At 35.0% G+C, this 9,868-nt stretch overlaps 1 long non-coding RNA gene across 1 annotated transcript; it reads right to left on the bottom strand.

Annotated features, from left to right (window-relative positions):
• Nucleotides 1–3,659: 3,659 nt before the first annotated feature.
• Nucleotides 3,660–5,609, bottom strand: LOC136290562 (uncharacterized). The gene is made up of 2 exons (XR_010721209.1): nucleotides 5,499–5,609; nucleotides 3,660–5,090 (listed from the first exon to the last, which is right to left on the bottom strand). It is a non-coding gene; the product is annotated as an uncharacterized lncRNA (long non-coding RNA).
• Nucleotides 5,610–9,868: the final 4,259 nt, after the last annotated feature.

The raw sequence follows: 9,868 nt of genomic DNA, 5'->3' as shown, positions 1-9,868 counted from the left end.
ATTTGTGGCTGGCATTATTTATCATGTATTATTCTTTTAAGAAATGCAGGATATAATCTATAACTCCTGTCCATATTTAATCAAACCCCTCATAATTATACTTGATCTAAAACATAGTAAGCTCTTAAAAAGTTAAGGTGATAGTAAAAATATTAATTTTAATCTAACATTATAGAAAAAAACCCTAACCCAACGAAACCCATCCCACCACAAAAGCTAATTAACTGTACAGCCTGCATAAAATGCCATTTAATTCTGTCATACAGAAAGTCATATAACAAGCCAAAGCGTAGCAGCTCCATGAAACAGTAGCCCAGTAAATTCATCTTGGCCAATACTAGCGAGTGCTGTAGGCTTTATAAGGCCCCAGAACTGGTCAGGGCTTTCCTTACTCTGAGTTGGTTTTGACCATTTGCCTTGACCACAGTGGGCTACAGCCAGAAAATACTGAAATAGAGATGTATATTTCAAGCAGAATTTAGGCAGGGTATATTTATCAGTCTTGGATGCAGAGACTCATGTGCTATCATGCGTGCATTTGATTGCCTTTGTCTCTTTCACATGGAGATGTGTACAAACATACTTCTCTCTGTGAAATTCACTGTCACCCAGATGACTTTAGAGAGCTGTAATAGAGAAGCCTGTTGTTGGTTCCTGCTTAGTATGTGCAGATGACACCATCTACAGCCCTTGTTTTATCTTGAGATTAAGCAGTTTATCTAAAAGTAACATTCCGTTACCTGACAGGAGAAATGAAGAATGGACTTGCTTATTTGTAACAAAATCCTTCAGGAGCCCTAAAGACCACAATGCCAAACAATCTCACAGCAGCTATGTGTTTTAGACATAATTTCCCCTTTTCTCCCAGAAAACTAACCTAAGGGATAACATGAAGTTTTAGCTAACTTCCACCTCTAGACCTGTATGGGCACTACATGCTATACTGCTACCTTCTAGTTTTATTCACATGCTTTAAGTGCTGCATCAGTGAACAAAGTTTGAAATACTATGATTATTTTCTAAAATCTTCTTGCATACTGTACCAGATTGATGTGATTCCTACCAGAAGTATGTCTTACACATATTTATTTCCATCCTACCCTACCTTTCTTCCCCATAGCTTTATTCATTCATCCATCCATCTCTGGAGATAGTCAGAATCAGTAACTCATAATTAATCAAATTTTCTTAAAACAATATCAGAGAATCAACAAGGAACACATGCAGAATTGTAGATAGACAAACAGATGTTTTATCCTGGAACACTATCATGCCTTAGTCTCTTTCTAACTGAGAGTACTGAAGGATAAATATTACTTTTGTTTTAAGAGTTCTAAGGACTTCAGGACTTACTAAAGCAGATCAGTTGAAAATTTTGTTAAGTAGCAGAGAAACTAGTGGTCCTCCTTCCTGTTTGGAATAATTTACACATTTCTGCAAACTGTAAATGAAATTGTAAAGTACAAATAATGCAACTGTGTAAGACAGATAAGCAACAAAAGCCAAAAAAAAAATCATAACGTGTTGGGAAAGTCTTTCTTGTATAAAAATGAAAAACTTGATAAGCATTACCCATATTAATTATTAAATATAACCAAAACATATTTTTTATGACTAAGCAGGAATATAGGAGTTGCTTATTAAGTCAGTGAAAGTTTACTTTTAATTTTACCCTTTTTTGCACATACAAGATAGAGTCAAGTTCAATGTGAAAACAGGCCCACAGTATCAAGAATATGTCATATAGCACTTAATATTTATAAAAGCAATTTTAGCTTAGTCTGCCTTGGGTTAACAACCCTCAGGTGTAACACATTCAGTTTAAGTTATGTTTGTATATTTCCAATTAAAATAATGAGCAATTACATTTACTACTTTTGCATTTTTAAAGGAAAATCAAGGTCCTAATGCTGTTCTCATGAAAAATATTTCTTCTGCCTCACCTAAATAAAAGAATTATTCTTTAAATTGATAATATTTTGCCGAAGTCAACTCCTTTCACTGATAGCTCAAGACCATTTTGGAGCAGAAATATCATTTAATTGGAAGTATTCCTAGGTAATTTTGAAAAACACCATTGTTTTTGTGTATTTTTAAGTTAGAGCCACCAAAAAAAACCAAAACCAAACAACAAAACATCCCCACAATCAAAGAAAAAAAATATTTATTGACAGGAATTTTATTTGCTACATTACTGCTGTTTTGGGCTTTGAAATTGATTTTTTTTTAAACCAAATATCCTGAAGGAATGTAATTATGAAGAGCAGCTTTCTCTGCTTCTTGACTTATTTTACACCTTATTTCATTGTTTATTCAAACACTTTAAATCTTTTCATCCTTGGGTTTTGGATCATAGATAACATTTGGCTTTTCCTCTGGCTCTGAAAACTTTAATTTTGGATTTTCCATGAAAGAAATTAGAAGCGACTGATAAAAGTTATGTGAATAAGTAGCAATAAGTAGTCTGACAATAAATACTTCAAATTTAAACCTTTTCTTCAGAAAAACGTTTTATTGTCCATTTTCTGTTTTGCAGCAGATTTCCCTTTCAGATGAAACACTTATAAAGGAATCCAACACAAAAGGCATTTTTGCAGAGTTCGCAAATACAATTTGTTACAGTAATGGTTTGATAGCAAATTGAGAATGCTTTAGAGAACTTCAAAGAAAGTTCATTTATTGCCTTTGATTGCATACCCTTAGAGTTTCAATGTAGAATAGATTAGGGGAACAGTTTGGAAGAAATCCATGTGGACTCAAAATAGGTAATTATTACCCTCTGTTTCTATTCACATTCCTAGATAAATTCAAGGGCATCACAGAATGACCAAAGACGCTTAAAAACTTCAGACTACTACATTATATAATTTTGTGACTTAGTCAAGGTAAGATCTCTCAGCTATGCCCAAGTGTTTTATTTGGTTTTCCTTTTAAAGCGACTTTTTATTTTCACTTCCTCTCTTCAATGATTTTTAAATGTTTAGTGAATAAAATGACAATTATTTTGTAGATATTTCACACTTCTGTAATGCAGACCAGCTGATATTATAAGAAGTTATAAGCAGAATATCCATGGCATATGGGACTTCAGGTCATATCCCCTTTACTTTGAGACAGAAAAATAAACTTATTGAAACTACTACAGAGGTTTTAATATCCTTAGGGATTTGTGACTATGGAGTGAAAGTCTCTCAGAGGTGCAGTTCATTTCCTTCCAGCATTGTATTATGGAAGAACTGCTGCAAAGCAGCTGAGCAGAGTCCCTGATTTGTATCTCCTTAATTTCAAAGGAGAAGCCATTAAAACACAACCATTTCCTTTTGCAATGATGTTTCAAATGCATATTAAAAGAAAATTATACTTGCCCCAAGCCCCACTTCAATCTCATTTTAATTGATAGTCATTGTTTATATTAGAGAAATGTATGCAGATAATGAAGTTACAGACATGAATGTCCCTTATGGAGATATGTTAAGACATAAAATGGGACTTCATTTAACCGTCAGGGTCTTTTAATTTGTCTGGAGAACTAATAAATATTGTCTTCGGAGGTGAATTGAATCCATTTCAGATGAAATTGCACAGGGATTTGGAATGTGTTGAAATGTGTATGAGAGAAGTATTCTGAGCACTGAGACAGAAGAGACTTAAGCAAGGAATAAAAAAAAATCTGGGTTTATTATTGTGATTTTAGGCCAGAATGGGATGCAGATTTCTAACTGTAAATCACTACTGCAAGGGAACACTATCATGTAGCCAAGAAGAAGGGACTATCTGTGCAAACAACGGACAGGATTTGGACTGAGCAACAACAAAATGCAACCAAGCACATGAAAAAAAAAATCTCGATATACGTTAGTCGCTGTTTTCCTACCTCTGTCTTTGTGTTTTTCTTCTCCCAAGCTGTTTTGACGGATGCACATCAAAGTGTCATTTTTAAAGAACTATTTTGGTCTTCAAACAGTTTTGAGTTTCAAGTGGCTGACGTGAACAAAATTAAAAACTGAAGTAGCGACTAAATTATTTGCAATTTGTCTTTGTTTTCATACTTCTGCTTAGTATGATACAGCTTTCAAGAAATTATCTATGAGTTGTTTTCACAGACAGCCTTAATTGACACTTGGAATATTTTTGTCTGAAAGTTTAACACTTGAAATTATGGGTTATTTTGCTCATATTAAACAATGATTTTTATAAAAATACAATATACATAATTTTCTTTGTCCAAAACATCACTGAACAAAACCTTAGTGCAAAGAAACCATAAAACCATAATCATTTTCATCCACATAATTTTAGAATCAAGATATTCAGATATTCACAATATTCAAGAAAAAGGCAGAGACTACTATTATCCATAAGGATTTTCTGTAATGCAGATGCTTTTGGTTTCTTGGGATATCCTGTTTACTGACAGTAAAGGATTTTGCAACTCAGCAGTGAGTAAGTGGAATGAAAGTTGTGCAAAGACATGTTTTAGAATGATTAGGAAATATAAACAATTAGACATTTCAGAGTACTTAAAGATATCTTTTTGTCAAAGAACATTTTTGCATTCTTTTGTGTATGATTTGAGAGAAAATGTCTAAATTTCTTATCTTTAGTTTCAAGACTGTTCTACTTTCCATTTCTTACACATTCTAGTAATTGCATATCATGATTTTAAATCCTAACAAACAGAAAAAAAAATATTATCAGCAATAATGATAAATTAAAATATTAATACTGGTACTAGTAATTGTTCTGTAAGATTCCAGAGAGATATCTAAGAGTTTTGGATCACATTTTTGTTTCTGTAAGAACAGCACCAACAGGACTGGATACAACGCTGCATTGGGTGTCCCATGGCAAAGCACTGTTCTTGCAGGTGTTCAGAGGTGACTTCAGTGAGAAGAGACCAGGGCTGCCCCATGACAGAGAGAAGCAGTTCTGCAAAGGACATCAATCTCAGAGAAGAAGAAGGGGAAGTTAGAGATCCATGTAGTAGAACAGGTATTCTCTGCAGTCCATGATGGAGCACTTGGATATTACTTGGAAAGGACTATGGCCCACAGAGATCCCATGCTGGAGGACATCTTTTTCCTGAAGACCTTGAATATATGGGAAAAATCCATCCTACAGCAGTTATCCTTACCCCCCACCCCTCCACCTACCATCCTCCCCATGCCATTCTTAGCAGAGACTGTGACAAGGGAGGAAAAGTTCTGAATGAAGGATGAGAGTTGAATGTTGGCAGAAATGGAGGGGAGGTGGGGACCTGTTACATTGGTTTTTAACACTCCTGCTCTGGTTTTATTTGGTAATAAAATATTTTTCATAAAATTACTGAATGATTGAGGTCTGAAGGGACCTCTGGAGATTATTTGGTCTACTTCCACCTACTCAAGCAGGGCCAGCCACAGAAAATAGAATGTTGTCAGTGCTCCTCCTCACACAGGGCAGCAGTTATTTAAAACTGACACCATCAGTTTTACTATCCTAGAGTAAAGCGTTCATACCTTCTCTCTCCTGCCCTAACAGGCAGCACCATGCAGCTCTAACTCCTGCCATCTTCTTTCTTCCTCCTTCTGCACAACCAGCAAACACCAACTCTCCCTCAACTAGCTAAACCACTCTTTTATAACATCCCTCCTTACTGGACATAGCTGTGACCTATTAAAGGCAAGGCTGTTTCCACTCTTTGGTAATTAGTACAGCTGCAATTCATAAGGGGTGAGATTGCCTTCAGCACTATTCTTTTACAATCCATTCTCCCACAACAGAATGGTTTGGTTGGAAGGTACTTTTAAAAATCGAGTCCAAGCCCAGTGCAATAGGCCAAGATGAATCCATCACAATGTGTCATTTAACTGCATTCTCCCATTTATGTGTTGACATTTGTTGTATCTTTTCTTCAGCTATAAATTTTTGTGAAACAAAAAAGCTTTGGTTTTGATTGATATCATCATATAAAAATTTTGATTGGAAAAGACCTCTAAGATAATCAAGTCTAATTCTTAATCTAGAAGCACCAATGAGGAAACCAAGATCTTAATCCATGTCTTGGAATCCTATAAATAGTTTTTTAGTCTTTGGATTTGAGGGCCTGTACAGTCCCAGCTTGGTGTCCGTTTTTCTATATTGCACTTAATTGCCATTCATCTTTATCTTGATTTCCTAAATCAGAGAGACAGACACCATCAGCCTGTCAATCTCTGGAAACACTGACCAGAGAAAAGGCCAAGAGGCAAACCTACTAATGAAACAGAGTTTGTGAATACATTTTTATTAACAGACTCTCAAACAAAGTTGTAAAGTTGAGCTTAGCATTCCTTGTTCCTGAGTCTAGAGAAAGGAAGAATAAAACATATATTATCTTCTTCAGTCAATTTGCACTAGCAAAATTGTTCCAATGGTAATCAAGCTGCAGAACCACAGCAAGAGGAGTATTAATTGAAGACCATACTATACATACCTTTTTTTTGGATAGTTGGTTCAAATGGTTCGTGAAACTATATTTCTGTTTCAAAAGACACCATAAATGATACAATCCCTTACTTTTCTCACATTTTCACTTTTTTTGTGGAAAAAGTCCACAATTTTAGAACAACTAACCAATTATTAACAAGATATCTTAATTTAATGAGACCAACTGAATTTTCTTTATAGGAAAGTACTTTTATACTATGTTTAATACTAAAAGCCAGCTTTGAAAAATTATTTACATTTAAATTGAAAAGAATTTGAAACAAAGACGGAAAGTATTTTGAGAAGCAACTTAGTTTGTTCAGCCTAAAGAAGAGGAGACTGAGGAAAAACCTCATTTCAGTCTACAGTTTCCTCATCAGGGAAAATGGGGATGCAGACACTGATCTTTTCTCTCTGGTGACCAATTTTAGGATCTGAGGGAAGAACATGAAGCTGTTTTAGGGGAGATTTAAATTGAATATTAGGAAAATGTTCTTCATCCAGAGGGTGATTGGGCACTTGAACAGTCTCCCCAAGGAAATGGTCACCAAGCCTGACAGAATTCAAGAAACACTGACGCTGCCTTATGAGGCACTATGTAACTTTTCTTGGACAGGCTGGTTGAGCTCTGTATCTATCATTTCCCTGATAACCAGGGACTGCTGTCTTTGTCTTAAACAAAGTGTTTTCATTCCATATAAGGGAAAAGGTTGATAAGAAGCAGATCCTGCAGAGATGGGGTAATGCTTTTTATCATAATAATCTCCTCCCTTCAGGTAAGACACAACTGCATCTGACATAAAATCCCCCAAAGGTGGAGATATCAGTGTGTTCCCACACAAAACCAAATGTATGTAACTTGACAAACTCTTTGTTCCACAGGCTGCATCCCCAACAGATTGAGATTGCAATCCGCACTCTGCACACAGACATCAAAATAGAAAAAGATCATCAGTGGATCCAGAGGAGGTGGTATCTTTCTGTTCTACTCTCTTCTCTTGTACTTTCATCTCTTTCTAGCTTTTCCTTATATATGTTTTCCATGATATTTTTATAGAAAAGAACAAAACCAGATACATACCTCCTTTCTGCTGCAATTAAATTGTTTTAAAATAAACCTGTCTCATATATACATTGGTCATTCAGTGTTGTTTCATTTTAATTTACCTACCCCAAGGGATCTATTAACACCAACCTCAGTTACCTTGCCTAAGAGACAGGTCCTAACAACATGGTGTAGCTCTTGGGCTTGTCCTAAGAAGGCCCAGGAGTTGCTCTCAATGATCCTTCTGAGATAATAATTATCTTAAGAAAGAGGCCAGTTAAAGCACATTTAAAATTTGCTTTACAGAACAGGTTTATTTAGTCCTTATCTTTATTCATGTGGTGGTTAATGAGAATCTGGCATCAATTTAAGAATTAATACCTAATCAAGCAAGACACCTGAGGCTGAGTAACTAGCAGGTGTTTCTTGAATTGGAACATTAATGGCTCACCAATCAATAGAGTGCCATAAGTGTATTTCTTCTGCAATTCCAGTCAGAGCAGATGTGTTTAAACAGAAACATAAGTGTGCAATAATTAGCTTATTCAGTGTGACTAGCAACAGTTATCAGTTCGAAGGACAGAGGATACAAAAATAAGAAAGCTTTAATAGAATATGTGGATTCTAATCATTACTCCCAAATTAAATGTTTTCTTCCTGATGAAAATGCCTCTAAATAAGTGCAAGGGATTTAGCTATTTGCTATGTATAATATGTTAAATTAATTTTCTCACTGATAAAAACTAATAACTACCCTGCAATTAAAATTTTATACACAGAAGGATTTGTGTTGGAAGGGACCTTAAAGATCATCTCCTTTGAACCCCCTGCCATGGGCAGGAAAACCTTCCAGTAGACCACGTGGCTCAAAGTGACTGTAAATCACATTGTAAGATCTGCCTCTTGAAGGCAGTCAAAAAGTATTTAAAGGCTAGGCAGGCAGGAGGCTGAATGACAACACTGCAGTTAAAAAACATTATTACTTTCAGGAATTCTCAAGTAATGCTTATTAGGACAGGAGAGGGTGGTCAAACACTGGAACACTTTCCTAAAAAGACTGTCAGTGCCCCAGGCTTGCCAGTGTTTAACAGGCATTTGGGCAACTTTTGGTCTGGTCTGAAGTGGCCAGGCAGTTCAACCAGATCAGTCTTTAAGTGTAAGGGGAAGCCTGAAGAAATGTTAATACTCCTTATCCAGACTGCTGTTGGACAAGAGAATTCATAGAAAGAGTATTTTAGGACTAGATGAATGAGAACAAGAATATAATTTCTAAACCAAACAACTACCTAAAACAATAGTATCTTTGGTTTAAAAAGAAAAAAAAAAAGATGCATTTTTAAGGGAATTATATGGATAAGGATTGTTTGCATTTCTAAATACTTCAGAAACAAGAACGGGACTTCTGAGAACTCCATGAACAATAAGTGATTAAATATACGTAAAATCCTGAGTAAAGGAATTCTGTTGCTTAAAGACAAGTTTTGAGTTTCAGCTGATATGCCTTGAGATTTTAGCCATTCTCACTGTTCTTTTAGACATAACAGAAGGACCTGTGTGGAACCCATATGCTTCTAGAGTGGCATCTGATAGCAAGGTGGAATGACATTTTTTCATTTTTCTGGGAACCAAAGCCCACCTATTCTGACCGGAGTCCTGGCTTGATAGACTGACCAATATAATAAAGGGATTTTTTTTAAGTGAAAAAATTACTTTAAAAATACCTTTTTCTAATGTAATTGTAAAACTTGAAATTTACTTCAGTCTCTTATCTTTAAATAAATTATTCCAACATAAATTATTCTTTTGTCTAAAATGGCTTCAGTTACTGTATTTAAAATTGGGAAATAAGAAGCCTTTCTCTAAAGTTCTTTCAAAATTCAGACTTCATGAGGTACATTCAGACTTCTTATATAGTAAGAGACTGACTCAGACATTCTATTCTATTTAGTATGGGTAAAACTGCTTTAAGAATTATCTAAACTGAAACAGTGTGTTAACTTTAAGAGCTAGAAGCATGAAAAGAATAAGCCATTGTGAGCCTGCTTAATTTGTATGAATTGTCTTTAATGAAAGAGTAAACTTGTTTTCTTTCTTTAAAATACTACAGCATTAGACAATCAAACAAAAAGAAAACAAAAAGTATTGATTTCAGAAAAGACAGGAGGATATTCTAAGGGATAATCTTAAAAGGAATTAAGATAGAAATTAATACTTAAAACCTCAAAGAAGTTAATTTTTATGGACTATATAACTCCTAATAGAGAAAAATGTGTACTGTCATAGAGTAGAGATTTAAACATTAGAATGTACTTTACTGACAGCTGATAAATGGTTCTGCAGTCTGCCCATATTTGTCAGCCATACCAGGTAAGGTTC

Source organism: Chamaea fasciata, unplaced genomic scaffold (genome assembly GCF_029207755.1).
Source record: "Chamaea fasciata isolate MVZ Bird 193981 ecotype frontalis unplaced genomic scaffold, bChaFas1.0.hap1 SCAF_6, whole genome shotgun sequence".
Lineage (NCBI taxonomy): Eukaryota > Metazoa > Chordata > Aves > Passeriformes > Sylviidae > Chamaea > Chamaea fasciata.
Note: the sequence above shows the minus strand (reverse complement) of the source record. Positions and strands in the feature narration are given on the sequence as shown.